This window comes from Salvelinus alpinus, chromosome 3 (genome assembly GCF_045679555.1).
Source record: "Salvelinus alpinus chromosome 3, SLU_Salpinus.1, whole genome shotgun sequence".
NCBI lineage: Eukaryota > Metazoa > Chordata > Actinopteri > Salmoniformes > Salmonidae > Salvelinus > Salvelinus alpinus.
In genome coordinates, this window is record NC_092088.1 from 110,535,834 (window position 1) to 110,550,191 (window position 14,358).

A 14,358-nucleotide genomic window follows, 5' to 3' on the forward strand; every position below is an offset into this window, starting at 1 on the left:
ACTATTCACTGTTATAAATACAGTTCTTACTGAATGTGTCAAAGAGCACTGTTTCCACCCGGATTCGAACCGGGGACCTTTCGCGTGGGAAGCGAATGTGATAACCACTACACTACAGAAACTGCTTCATGTGATTTTTGCAAGGACTAAACCAAATTTTACTGCTATTCACTGCATGTATTTGAATTTCCAAAATAAGGCATTTATGAAAGAATGCACTGTTTCCACCCTATTTCGAACCGGGGACCTTTCGCGTGTTAAGCGAACGTGATAACCACTTCACTACAGAAACTGCTGCATGTGATTTTTGCAAGGACTAAACCAAATTTTACTGATATTCACTGCATGTCTTTGAATTACCAAAATAAGGCATTTATGAAAGCAACTATTCACTGTTATAAATTCAGTTCTTACTGAATGTGTCAATGAGCACTGTTTCCACCCGGTTTCGAACCGGGGACCTTTCGCGTGTGAAGCGAATGTGATAACCACTACACTACAGAAACTGCTGCATGTGGTTTTTGCAAGGACTAAACCAAATTTTACTGATATTCACTGCATGTATTTGAATTTCCAAAATAAGGTATTTATGAAAGAATGCACTGTTTCCACCCTATTTCAAACCGGGGACCTTTCGCGTGTTAAGCGAACGTGATAACCACTACACTACAGAAACTGCCGCATGTGATTTTTGCAAGGACTAAACCAAATTTTACTGATATTCACTGCATGTCTTTGAATTTCCAAAATAAGGCATTTATGAAAGCAACTATTCACTGTTATAAATACAGTTCTTACTGAATGTGTCAAAGAGCACTGTTTCCACCCGGATTCGAACCGGGGACCTTTCGCGTGGGAAGCGAATGTGATAACCACTACACTACAGAAACTGCTTCATGTGATTTTTGCAAGGACTAAACCAAATTTTACTGATATTCACTGCATGTATTTGAATTTCCAAAATAAGGCATTTATGAAAGGATGCACTGTTTCCACCCTATTTCGAACCGGGGACCTTTCGCGTGTTAAGCGAACGTGATAACCACTTCACTACAGAAACTGCTGCATGTGATTTTTGCAAGGACTAAACCAAATTTTACTGATATTCACTGCATGTCTTTGAATTACCAAAATAAGGCATTTATGAAAGCAACTATTCACTGTTATAAATTCAGTTCTTACTGAATGTGTCAATGAGCACTGTTTCCACCCGGTTTCGAACCGGGGACCTTTCGCGTGTGAAGCGAATGTGATAACCACTACACTACAGAAACTGCTGCATGTGGTTTTTGCAAGGTCTAAACCAAATTTTACTGATATTCACATCATTTATTTGAATTTCCAATATAAGGCATTTATGAAAGAATGCACTGTTGCCACCCGTTTTCGAACCGGGGACCTTTCGCGTGTTAAGCGAACGTGATAACCACTACACTACAGAAACTGCTGCATGTGATTTTTGCAAGGACTAAACCAAATTTTACTGATATTCACTGCATGTATTTGAATTTCGAAAATATGGCATTTATGAAAGACTGCACTGTTTCCAACCGGTTTCGAACCGGGGACCTTTCGCATGTTAAGCGAACGTGATAACCACTACACTACAGAAACTGCTGCATGTGATTTTTGCAAGGACTAAACCAAATTTTACTGATATTCACTGCATGTCTTTGAATTTCCAAAATAAGGCATTTATGAAAGCAACTATTCACTGTTATAAATACAGTTCTTACTGAATGTGTTCAAAGAGCACTGTTTCCACCCGGTTTCGAACCGGGGACCTTTCACGTGTTAAGCGAACGTGATAACCACTACACTACAGAAACAGCAGCATGTGATTTTTGCAAGGACTAAACCAAATTTGACTGATATTCACTGCATGTATTTGAATTTCGAAAATAAGGCATTTATGAAAGAATGCACTGTTTCCACCCGGTTTCGAACCGGGGACCTTTCGCATGTTAAGCGAACGTGATAACCACTACACCACAGAAACTGCTGCATGTGATTTTTGCAAGGACTAAACCAAATTTTACTGATATTCACATCATTTATTTGAATTTCCAAAATAAGGCATTTATGAAAGCAACTATTCACTGTTATAAATACAGTTCTTACTGAATGTGTCAAAGAGCACTGTTTCCACCCGGATTCGAACCGGGGACCTTTCGCGTGGGAAGCGAATGGGAGAACCACTACACTACAGAAACTGCTTCATGTGATTTTTGCAAGGACTAAACCAAATTTTACTGCTATTCACTGCATGTATTTGAATTTCCAAAATATTATTATCTGTTATAAATACAGTTCTTACTGAATGTGTCAAAGAGCACTGTTTCCACCCAGGTTTCGAACCGGGGACCTTTCGCGTGTGAAGCGAATGTGATAATCACTACATTACAGAAATCGCTGCATGTGGTTTTTGCAAGGACTAAACCATATTTTACTGATATTCACTGCATGTATTTGAATTTCCAATATAAGGCATTTATGAAAGAAAGCACTTTTTCCACCCGGTTTCAAACCAGGGACCTTTCGCGTGTTAAGCGAACGTGATAACCACTACACTACAGAAACTGCCGCATGTGATTTTTGCAAGGACTAAACCAAATTTTACTGATATTCCCATCATTTATTTGAATTTCCAAAATAAGGCATTTATGAAAGCAACTATTCACTGTTATAAATACAGTTCTTACTGAATGTGTCAAAGAGCACTGTTTCCACCCGGTTTCGAACCGGGGACCTTTCGCATGTAAAGCGAACGTGATAACCACTACACTACAGAAACTGCCGCATGTGATTTTTGCAAGGACTAAACCAAATTTTACTGCTATTCACTGCATGTATTTGAATTTCCAAAATATTATTATCTGTTATGAATACAGTTCTTACTGAATGTGTCAAAGAGCACTTTTTCACCCGGTTTCAAACCAGGGACCTTTCGCGTGTTAAGCGAACGTGATAACCACTACACTACAGAAACTGCTGCATGTGATTTTTGCAAGGACTAAACCAAACTTTACTGATATTCACATCATTTATTTGAATTTCCAAAATAAGGCATTTATGAAAGCAACTATTCACTGTTATAAATACAGTTCTTACTGAATGTGTCAAAGAGCACTGTTTCCACCCGGATTCGAACCGGGGACCTTTCGCGTGGGAAGCAAATGTGATAACCACTACACTACAGAAACTGCTTCATGTGATTTTTGCAAGGACTAAACCAAATTTTACTGATATTCACTGCATGTATTTGAATTTCCAAAATAAGGCATTTATGAAAGAATGCACTGTTTCCACCCTATTTCGAACCGGGGACCTTTCGCGTGTTAAGCGAACGTGATAACCACTTCACTACAGAAACTGCTGCATGTGATTTTTGCAAGGACTAAACCAAATTTTACTGATATTCACTGCATGTCTTTGAATTACCAAAATAAGGCATTTATGAAAGAATGCACTGTTTCCACCCTATTTCGAACCGGGGACCTTTCGCGTGTTAAGCGAACGTGATAACCACTTCACTACAGAAACTGCTGCATGTGATTTTTGCAAGGACTAAACCAAATTTTACTGATATTCACTGCATGTCTTTGAATTACCAAAATAAGGCATTTATGAAAGCAACTATTCACTGTTATAAATTCAGTTCTTACTGAATGTGTCAATGAGCACTGTTTCCACCCGGTTTCGAACCAGGGACCTTTCGCGTGTGAAGCGAATGTGATAACCACTACACTACAGAAACTGCTGCATGTGGTTTTTGCAAGGACTAAACCAAATTTTACTGATATTCACTGCATGTATTTGAATTTCCAAAATAAGGTATTTATGAAAGAATGCACTGTTTCCACCCTATTTCAAACCGGGGACCTTTCGCGTGTGAAGCGAACGTGATAACCACTACACTACAGAAACTGCCGCATGTGATTTTTGCAAGGACTAAACCAAATTTTACTGATATTCACTGCATGTCTTTGAATTTCCAAAATAAGGCATTTATGAAAGCAACTATTCACTGTTATAAATACAGTTCTTACTGAATGTGTCAAAGAGCACTGTTTCCACCCGGATTCGAACCGGGGACCTTTCGCGTGGGAAGCAAATGTGATAACCACTACACTACAGAAACTGCTTCATGTGATTTTTGCAAGGACTAAACCAAATTTTACTGCTATTCACTGCATGTATTTGAATTTCCAAAATAAGGCATTTATGAAAGAATGCACTGTTTCCACCCTATTTCGAACCGGGGACCTTTCGCGTGTTAAGCGAACGTGATAACCACTTCACTACAGAAACTGCTGCATGTGATTTTTGCAAGGACTAAACCAAATTTTACTGATATTCACTGCATGTCTTTGAATTACCAAAATAAGGCATTTATGAAAGCAACTATTCACTGTTATAAATTCAGTTCTTACTGAATGTGTCAATGAGCACTGTTTCCACCCGGTTTCGAACCGGGGACCTTTCGCGTGTGAAGCGAATGTGATAACCACTACACTACAGAAACTGCTGCATGTGGTTTTTGCAAGGTCTAAACCAAATTTTACTGATATTCACATCATTTATTTGAATTTCCAATATAAGGCATTTATGAAAGAATGCACTGTTGCCACCCGTTTTCGAACCGGGGACCTTTCGCGTGTTAAGCGAACGTGATAACCACTACACTACAGAAACTGCTGCATGTGATTTTTGCAAGGACTAAACCAAATTTTACTGATATTCACTGCATGTATTTGAATTTCGAAAATATGGCATTTATGAAAGAATGCACTGTTTCCAACCGGTTTCGAACCGGGGACCTTTCGCATGTTAAGCGAACGTGATAACCACTACACTACAGAAACTGCTGCATGTGATTTTTGCAAGGACTAAACCAAATTTTACTGATATTCACTGCATGTCTTTGAATTTCCAAAATAAGGCATTTATGAAAGCAACTATTCACTGTTATAAATACAGTTCTTACTGAATGTGTTCAAAGAGCACTGTTTCCACCCGGTTTCGAACCGGGGACCTTTCACGTGTTAAGCGAACGTGATAACCACTACACTACAGAAACTGCTGCATGTGATTTTTGCAAGGACTAAACCAAATTTGACTGATATTCACTGCATGTATTTGAATTTCGAAAATAAGGCATTTATGAAAGAATGCACTGTTTCCACCCGGTTTCGAACCGGGGACCTTTCGCATGTTAAGCGAACGTGATAACCACTACACCACAGAAACTGCTGCATGTGATTTTTGCAAGGACTAAACCAAATTTTACTGATATTCACATCATTTATTTGAATTTCCAAAATAAGGCATTTATGAAAGCAACTATTCACTGTTATAAATTCAGTTTTTACTGAATGTGTCAAAGAGCACTGTTTCCACCCGGTTTCGAACCGGGGACCTTTCGCGTGTGAAGCAAATGTGATAACCACTACACTACAGAAACTGCTGCATGTGATTTTTGCAAGGACTAAACCAAATTTTACTGATATTCACTGCATGTATTTGAATTTCCAAAATAAGGTATTTATGAAAGAATGCACTGTTTCCACCCTATTTCAAACCAGGGACCTTTCGCGTGTTAAGCGAACGTGATAACCACTACACTACAGAAACTGCCGCATGTGATTTTTGCAAGGACTAAACCAAATTTTACTGATATTCACTGCATGTCTTTGAATTTCCAAAATAAGGCATTTATGAAAGCAACTATTCACTGTTATAAATACAGTTCTTACTGAATGTGTCAAAGAGCACTGTTTCCACCCGGATTCGAACCGGGGACCTTTCGCGTGGGAAGCGAATGTGATAACCACTACACTACAGAAACTGCTTCATGTGATTTTTGCAAGGACTAAACCAAATTTTACTGATATTCACTGCATGTATTTGAATTTCCAAAATAAGGCATTTATGAAAGAATGCACTGTTTCCACCCTATTTCGAACCGGGGACCTTTCGCGTGTTAAGCGAACGTGATAACCACTTCACTACAGAAACTGCTGCATGTGATTTTTGCAAGGACTAAACCAAATTTTACTGATATTCACTGCATGTCTTTGAATTTCGAAAATATGGCATTTATGAAAGAATGCACTGTTTCCAACCGGTTTCGAACCGGGGACCTTTCGCATGTTAAGCGAACGTGATAACCACTACACTACAGAAACTGCTGCATGTGAATTTTGCAAGGACTAAACCAAATTTTACTGATATTCACTGCATGTCTTTGAATTTCCAAAATAAGGCATTTATGAAAGCAACTATTCACTGTTATAAATACAGTTCTTACTGAATGTGTTCAAAGAGCACTGTTTCCACCCGGTTTCGAACCGGGGACCTTTCACGTGTTAAGCGAACGTGATAACCACTACACTACAGAAACTGCTGCATGTGATTTTTGCAAGGACTAAACCAAATTTGACTGATATTCACTGCATGTATTTGAATTTCGAAAATAAGGCATTTATGAAAGAATGCACTGTTTCCACCCGGTTTCGAACCGGGGACCTTTCGCATGTTAAGCGAACGTGATAACCACTACACCACAGAAACTGCTGCATGTGATTTTTGCAAGGACTAAACCAAATTTTACTGATATTCACTGCATGTCTTTGAATTTCCAAAATAAGGCATTTATGAAAGCAACTATTCACTGTTATAAATACAGTTCTTACTGAATGTGTCAAAGAGCACTGTTTCCACCCGGTTTCGAACCGGGGACCTTTCGCGTGTGAAGCAAATGTGATAACCACTACACTACAGAAACTGCTTCATGTGGTTTTTGCAAGGACTAAACCAAATTTTACTGATATTCACTGCATGTCTTTGAATTTCCAAAATAAGGCATTTATGAAAGCAACTATTCACTGTTATAAATACAGTTCTTACTGAATGTGTCAAAGAGCATTGTTTCCACACGGTTTCGAACCGGGGACCTTTCGCGTGTAAAGCGAACGTGATAACCACTACACTACAGAAACTGCCTCATGTGAGTTTTGCAAGGACTAAACCAAATTTTACTGCTATTCACTGCATGTATTTGAATTTCCAAAATATTATTATCTGTTATAAATACAGTTCTTACTGAATGTGTCAAAGAGCACTGTTTCCACCCGGTTTCGAACCGGGGACATTTCGCGTGTTAAGCGAATGTGATAACCACTACACTACAGAAACTCCTGCATGTGATTTTTGCAAGGACTAAACCAAATTTTACTGATATTCACTGCATGTCTTTGAATTTCCAAAATAAGGCAATTATGAAAGCAACTATTTACTGTTATAAATACAGTTCTTACTGAATGTGTCAAAGAGCACTGTTTCCACCCGGTTTCGAACCGGGGACCTTTCGCGTGTGAGGCGAACGTGATAACCACTACACTACAGAAACTACAGCATGTGATTTTTGCAAGGACTAAACCAAATTTTACTGATATTCACATCATTTATTTGAATTTCCAAAATAAGGCATTTATGAAAGCAACTATTCACTGTTATAAATACAGTTCTTACTGAATGTGTCAAAGAGCACTGTTTCCACCCGGTTTCGAACCGGGGATCTTTCGCGTGTAAAGCGAACGTGATAACCACTACACTACAGAAACTGCCGCATGTGATTTTTGCAAGGACTAAACCAAATTTTACTGCTATTCACTGCATGTATTTGAATTTCCAAAATATTATTATCTGTTATAAATACAGTTCTTACTGAATGTGTCAAAGAGCACTGTTTCCACCCGGTTTCGAACCGGGGACCTTTCGCGTGTGAAGCGAATGTGATAACCACTACACTACAGAAACTGCTTCGTGTGGTTTTTGCAAGGACTAAACCAAATTTTACTGATATTCACTGCATGTATTTGAATTTCCAAAATATTATTATCTGTTATAAATACAGTTCTTACTGAATGTGTCAAAGAGCACTGTTTCCACCCGGTTTCGAACCGGGGACCTTTCGCGTGTGAAGCAAATGTGATAACCACTACACTACAGAAACTGCTTCATGTGGTTTTTGCAAGGACTAAACCAAATTTTACTGATATTCACTGCATGTCTTTGAATTTCCAAAATAAGTCATTTATGAAAGCAACTATTCACTGTTATAAATACAGTTCTTACTGAATGTGTCAAAGAGCATTGTTTCCACCCGGTTTCGAACCGGGGACCTTTCGCATGTAAAGCGAACGTGATAACCACTACACTACAGAAACTGCTGCATGTGATTTTTGCAAGGACTAAACCAAATTTTACTGATATTCACATCATTTATTTGAATTTCCAAAATAAGGCATTTATGAAAGCAACTATTCACTGTTATAAATTCAGTTCTTACTGAATGTGTCAAAGAGCACTGTTTCCACCCGGTTTCGAACCGGGGACCTTTCGCATGTAAAGCGAACGTGATAACCACTACACTACAGAAACTGCCGCATGTGATTTTTGCAAGGACTAAACCAAATTTTACTGCTATTCACTGCATGTATTTGAATTTCCAAAATATTATTATCTGTTATGAATACAGTTCTTACTGAATGTGTCAAAGAGTACTGTTTCCACCCGGTTTCGAACCGGGGACCTTTCGCGTGTGAAGCAAATGTGATAACCACTACACTACAGAAACTGCTTCATGTGGTTTTTGCAAGGACTAAACCAAATTTGACTGATATTCACTGCATGTATTTGAATTTCCAAACTAAGGCATTTATGAAAGAAAGCACTTTTTCCACCCGGTTTCAAACCAGGGACCTTTCGCGTGTTGAGCGAACGTGATAACCACTACACTACAGAAACTGCTGCATGTGATTTTTGCAAGGACTAAACCAAATTTTACTGATATTCACATCATTTATTTGAATTTCCAAAATAAGGCATTTATGAAAGCAACTATTCACTGTTATAAATTCAGTTCTTACTGAATGTGTCAAAGAGCACTGTTTCCACCCGGTTTCGAACCGGGGACCTTTCGCGTGTGAAGCAAATGTGATAACCACTACACTACAGAAACTGCTGCATGTGATTTTTGCAAGGACTAAACCAAATTTTACTGATATTCACTGTATGTCTTTGAATTTCCAAAATAAGGCATTTATGAAAGCAACAATTCACTGTTATAAATACAGTTCTTACTGAATGTGTCAAAGAGCACTGTTTCCACCCGGTTTCGAACCAGGGACCTTTCGCGAGTGAAGCAAATGTGATAACCACTACACTACAGAAACTGCTGCATGTGATTTTTGCAAGGACTAAACCAAATTTTACTGATATTCACATCATTTATTTGAATTTCCAAAATAAGGCATTTATGAAAGCAACTATTCACTGTTATAAATACAGTTCTTAATGAATGTGTCAAAGAGCACTGTTTCCACCCGGTTTCGAACCGGGGACCTTTTGCATGTGAAGCGAATGTGATAACCACTACACTACAGAAACTGCTGCATGTGGTTTTTGCAAGGACTAAACCAAATTTTACTGATATTCACTGCATGTATTTGAATTTCCAAAATATTATTATCTGTTATGAATACAGTTCTTACTGAATGTGTCAAAGAGTACTGTTTCCACCCGGTTTCGAACCGGGGACCCTTCGCGTGTGAAGCGAATGTGATAACCACTACACTACAGAAACTGCTGCATGTGGTTTTTGCAAGGTCTAAACCAAATTTTACTGATATTCACATCATTTATTTGAATTTCCAATATAAGGCATTTATGAAAGAATGCACTGTTGCCACCCGTTTTCGAACCTGGGACCTTTCGCGTGTTAAGCGAACGTGATAACCACTACACTACAGAAACTGCTGCATGTGATTTTTGCAAGGACTAAACCAAATTTTACTGATATTCACTGCATGTATTTGAATTTCGAAAATATGGCATTTATGAAAGAATGCACTGTTTCCAACCGGTTTCGAACCGGGGACCTTTCGCATGTTACGCGAACGTGATAACCACTACACTACAGAAACTACTGCATGTGATTTTTGCAAGGACTAAACCAAATTTGACTGATATTCACTGCATGTCTTTGAATTTCCAAAATAAGGCATTTATGAAAGCAACTATTCACTGTTATAAATACAGTTCTTACTGAATGTGTTCAAAGAGCACTGTTTCCACCCGGTTTCGAACCGGGGACCTTTCACGTGTTAAGCGAACGTGATAACCACTACACTACAGAAACTGCTGCATGTGATTTTTGCAAGGACTAAACCAAATTTGACTGATATTCACTGCATGTATTTGAATTTCGAAAATAAGGCATTTATGAAAGAATGCACTGTTTCCACCCGGTTTCGAACCGGGGACCTTTCGCATGTTAAGCGAACGTGATAACCACTACACCACAGAAACTGCTGCATGTGATTTTTGCAAGGACTAAACCAAATTTTACTGATATTCACATCATTTATTTGAATTTCCAAAATAAGGCATTTATGAAAGCAACTATTCACTGTTATAAATACAGTTCTTACTGAATGTGTCAAAGAGCACTGTTTCCACCCGGTTTCGAACCGGGGACCTTTCGCATGTAAAGCGAACGTGATAACCACTACACTACAGAAACTGCCGCATGTGATTTTTGCAAGGACTAAACCAAATTTTACTGCTATTCACTGCATGTATTTGAATTTCCAAAATATTATTATCTGTTATGAATACAGTTCTTACTGAATGTGTCAAAGAGCACTTTTTCCACCCGGTTTCAAACCAGGGACCTTTCGCGTGTTAAGCGAACGTGATAACCACTACACTACAGAAACTGCTGCATGTGATTTTTGCAAGGACTAAACCAAATTTTACTGATATTCACTGCATGTATTTGAATTTCCAAAATAAGGCATTTATGAAAGAAAGCACTTTTTCCACCCGGTTTCAAACCAGGGACCTTTCGCGTGTTAAGCGAACGTGATAACCACTTCACTACAGAAACTGCTGCATGTAATTTTTGCAAGGACTAAACCAAATTTTACTGATATTCACTGCATGTCTTTGAATTTCCAAAATAAGGCATTTATGAAAGCAACTATTCACTGTTATAAATACAGTTCTTACTGAATGTGTCAATGAGCACTGTTTCCACCCTGTTTTGAACCGAAGACCTTTCGCGTGTGAAGCATATGTGATAACCACTACACTACAGAAACTGCTGTATGTAGTTTTTGCAAGGTCTAAACCAAATTTTACTGATATTCACTGCATGTCTTTGAATTTCCAATATAAGGCATTTATGAAAGAAAGCACTTTTTCCACCCGGTTTCAAACCAGGGACCTTTCGCGTGTTAAGCGAACGTGATAACCACTACACTACAGAAACTGCCGCATGTGATTTTTGCAAGGTCTAAACCAAATTTTACTGATATTCACATCATTTATTTGAATTTCCAATATAAGGCATTTATGAAAGAATGCACTGTTGCCACCCGTTTTCGAACCTGGGACCTTTCGCGTGTTAAGCGAACGTGATAACCACTACACTACAGAAACTGCTGCATGTGTTTTTTGCAAGGACTAAACCAAATTTTACTGATATTCACTGCATGTATTTGAATTTCGAAAATATGGCATTTATGAAAGAATGCACTGTTTCCAACCGGTTTCGAACCGGGGACCTTTCGCATGTTAAGCGAACGTGATAACCACTACACTACAGAAACTGCTGCATGTGATTTTTGCAAGGACTAAACCAAATTTTACTGATATTCACTGCATGTCTTTGAATTTCCAAAATAAGGCATTTATGAAAGCAACTATTCACTGTTATAAATACAGTTCTTACTGAATGTGTTCAAAGAGCACTGTTTCCACCCGGTTTCGAACCGGGGACCTTTCACGTGTTAAGCGAACGTGATAACCACTACACTACAGAAACTGCTGCATGTGATTTTTGCAAGGACTAAACCAAATTTGACTGATATTCACTGCATGTATTTGAATTTCGAAAATAAGGCATTTATGAAAGAATGCACTGTTTCCACCCGGTTTCGAACCGGGGACCTTTCGCATGTTAAGCGAACGTGATAACCACTACACCACAGAAACTGCTGCATGTGATTTTTGCAAGGACTAAACCAAATTTTACTGATATTCACATCATTTATTTGAATTTCCAAAATAAGGCATTTATGAAAGCAACTATTCACTGTTATAAATACAGTTCTTACTGAATGTGTCAAAGAGCACTGTTTCCACCCGGTTTCGAACCGGGGACCTTTCGCATGTAAAGCGAACGTGATAACCACTACACTACAGAAACTGCCGCATGTGATTTTTGCAAGGACTAAACCAAATTTTACTGCTATTCACTGCATGTATTTGAATTTCCAAAATATTATTATCTGTTATGAATACAGTTCTTACTGAATGTGTCAAAGAGCACTTTTTCCACCCGGTTTCAAACCAGGGACCTTTCGCGTGTTAAGCGAACGTGATAACCACTACACTACAGAAACTGCTGCATGTGATTTTTGCAAGGACTAAACCAAATTTTACTGATATTCACTGCATGTATTTGAATTTCCAAAATAAGGCATTTATGAAAGCAACTATTCACTGTTATAAATACAGTTCTTACTGAATGTGTCAAAGAGCACTGTTTCCACCCGGTTTCGAACCGGGGACCTTTCGCGTGTGAAGCAAATGTGATAACCACTACACTACAGAAACTGCTGCATGTGATTTTTGCAAGGACTAAACCAAATTTTACTGATATTCACTGTATGTCTTTGAATTTCCAAAATAAGGCATTTATGAAAGCAACAATTCACTGTTATAAATACAGTTCTTACTGAATGTGTCAAAGAGCACTGTTTCCACCCGGTTTCGAACCAGGGACCTTTCGCGAGTGAAGCGAATGTGATAACCACTACACTACAGAAACTGCTGCATGTGATTTTTGCAAGGACTAAACCAAATTTTACTGATATTCACATCATTTATTTGAATTTCCAAAATAAGGCATTTATGAAAGCAACTATTCACTTTTATAAATACAGTTCTTAATGAATGTGTCAAAGAGCACTGTTTCCACCCGGTTTCGAACCGGGGACCTTTTGCATGTGAAGCGAATGTGATAACCACTACACTACAGAAACTGCTGCATGTGGTTTTTGCAAGGACTAAACCAAATTTTACTGATATTCACTGCATGTATTTGAATTTCCAAAATATTATTATCTGTTATGAATACAGTTCTTACTGAATGTGTCAAAGAGTACTGTTTCCACCCGGTTTCGAACCGGGGACCCTTCGCGTGTGAAGCGACTGTGATAACCACTACACTACAGAAACTGCTGCATGTGGTTTTTGCAAGGTCTAAACCAAATTTTACTGATATTCACATCATTTATTTGAATTTCCAATATAAGGCATTTATGAAAGAATGCACTGTTGCCACCCGTTTTCGAACCTGGGACCTTTCGCGTGTGAAGCGAACGTGATAACCACTACACTACAGAAACTGCTGCATGTGATTTTTGCAAGGACTAAACCAAATTTTACTGATATTCACTGCATGTATTTGAATTTCGAAAATATGGCATTTATGAAAGAATGCACTGTTTCCAACCGGTTTCGAACCGGGGACCTTTCGCATGTTAAGCGAACGTGATAACCACTACACTACAGAAACTGCTGCATGTGATTTTTGCAAGGACTAAACCAAATTTTACTGATATTCACTGCATGTCTTTGAATTTCCAAAATAAGGCATTTATGAAAGCAACTATTCACTGTTATAAATACAGTTCTTACTGAATGTGTTCAAAGAGCACTGTTTCCACCCGGTTTCGAACCGGGGACCTTTCACGTGTTAAGCGAACGTGATAACCACTACACTACAGAAACTGCTGCATGTGATTTTTGCAAGGACTAAACCAAATTTGACTGATATTCACTGCATGTATTTGAATTTCGAAAATAAGGCATTTATGAAAGAATGCACTGTTTCCACCCGGTTTCGAACCGGGGACCTTTCGCATGTTAAGCGAACGTGATAACCACTACACCACAGAAACTGCTGCATGTGATTTTTGCAAGGACTAAACCAAATTTTACTGATATTCACATCATTTATTTGAATTTCCAAAATAAGGCATTTATGAAAGCAACTATTCACTGTTATAAATACAGTTCTTACTGAATGTGTCAAAGAGCACTGTTTCCACCCGGTTTCGAACCGGGGACCTTTCGCATGTAAAGCGAACGTGATAACCACTACACTACAGAAACTGCCGCATGTGATTTTTGCAAGGACTAAACCAAATTTTACTGCTATTCACTGCATGTATTTGAATTTCCAAAATATTATTATCTGTTATGAATACAGTTCTTACTGAA

The 14,358-nt window shown here is 38.3% G+C and overlaps 17 non-coding genes across 17 annotated transcripts; all 17 read right to left on the reverse strand.

The window, feature by feature from the left end:
• Positions 1-49: 49 nt before the first annotated feature.
• On the reverse strand, positions 50-122 carry trnag-ccc (transfer RNA glycine (anticodon CCC)). Its single transcript has one exon. It is a non-coding gene; the product is annotated as a tRNA-Gly (tRNA).
• A 311-nt stretch (positions 123-433) lies between these two features.
• On the reverse strand, positions 434-506 carry trnav-cac (transfer RNA valine (anticodon CAC)). The gene has a single exon. It is a non-coding gene; the product is annotated as a tRNA-Val (tRNA).
• Positions 507-817: 311 nt separating this feature from the next.
• On the reverse strand, positions 818-890 carry trnag-ccc (transfer RNA glycine (anticodon CCC)). Its single transcript has one exon. It is a non-coding gene; the product is annotated as a tRNA-Gly (tRNA).
• A 311-nt stretch (positions 891-1,201) lies between these two features.
• On the reverse strand, positions 1,202-1,274 carry trnav-cac (transfer RNA valine (anticodon CAC)). Its single transcript has one exon. It is a non-coding gene; the product is annotated as a tRNA-Val (tRNA).
• Positions 1,275-1,926: 652 nt separating this feature from the next.
• On the reverse strand, positions 1,927-1,999 carry trnav-aac (transfer RNA valine (anticodon AAC)). Its single transcript has one exon. It is a non-coding gene; the product is annotated as a tRNA-Val (tRNA).
• A 141-nt stretch (positions 2,000-2,140) lies between these two features.
• Positions 2,141-2,213, reverse strand: trnag-ccc (transfer RNA glycine (anticodon CCC)). Its single transcript has one exon. It is a non-coding gene; the product is annotated as a tRNA-Gly (tRNA).
• Positions 2,214-3,130: 917 nt separating this feature from the next.
• Positions 3,131-3,203, reverse strand: trnag-ccc (transfer RNA glycine (anticodon CCC)). Its single transcript has one exon. It is a non-coding gene; the product is annotated as a tRNA-Gly (tRNA).
• Positions 3,204-4,068: 865 nt separating this feature from the next.
• On the reverse strand, positions 4,069-4,141 carry trnag-ccc (transfer RNA glycine (anticodon CCC)). Its single transcript has one exon. It is a non-coding gene; the product is annotated as a tRNA-Gly (tRNA).
• A 311-nt stretch (positions 4,142-4,452) lies between these two features.
• trnav-cac (transfer RNA valine (anticodon CAC)) lies at positions 4,453-4,525 on the reverse strand. The gene has a single exon. It is a non-coding gene; the product is annotated as a tRNA-Val (tRNA).
• A 652-nt stretch (positions 4,526-5,177) lies between these two features.
• On the reverse strand, positions 5,178-5,250 carry trnav-aac (transfer RNA valine (anticodon AAC)). The gene has a single exon. It is a non-coding gene; the product is annotated as a tRNA-Val (tRNA).
• Positions 5,251-5,775: 525 nt separating this feature from the next.
• On the reverse strand, positions 5,776-5,848 carry trnag-ccc (transfer RNA glycine (anticodon CCC)). The gene has a single exon. It is a non-coding gene; the product is annotated as a tRNA-Gly (tRNA).
• A 652-nt stretch (positions 5,849-6,500) lies between these two features.
• On the reverse strand, positions 6,501-6,573 carry trnav-aac (transfer RNA valine (anticodon AAC)). The gene has a single exon. It is a non-coding gene; the product is annotated as a tRNA-Val (tRNA).
• A 765-nt stretch (positions 6,574-7,338) lies between these two features.
• trnav-cac (transfer RNA valine (anticodon CAC)) lies at positions 7,339-7,411 on the reverse strand. The gene has a single exon. It is a non-coding gene; the product is annotated as a tRNA-Val (tRNA).
• Positions 7,412-7,748: 337 nt separating this feature from the next.
• Positions 7,749-7,821, reverse strand: trnav-cac (transfer RNA valine (anticodon CAC)). Its single transcript has one exon. It is a non-coding gene; the product is annotated as a tRNA-Val (tRNA).
• A 2,480-nt stretch (positions 7,822-10,301) lies between these two features.
• trnav-aac (transfer RNA valine (anticodon AAC)) lies at positions 10,302-10,374 on the reverse strand. Its single transcript has one exon. It is a non-coding gene; the product is annotated as a tRNA-Val (tRNA).
• Positions 10,375-11,990: 1,616 nt separating this feature from the next.
• Positions 11,991-12,063, reverse strand: trnav-aac (transfer RNA valine (anticodon AAC)). Its single transcript has one exon. It is a non-coding gene; the product is annotated as a tRNA-Val (tRNA).
• Positions 12,064-13,963: 1,900 nt separating this feature from the next.
• trnav-aac (transfer RNA valine (anticodon AAC)) lies at positions 13,964-14,036 on the reverse strand. The gene has a single exon. It is a non-coding gene; the product is annotated as a tRNA-Val (tRNA).
• Between the last annotated feature and the right edge of the window lie 322 nt (positions 14,037-14,358).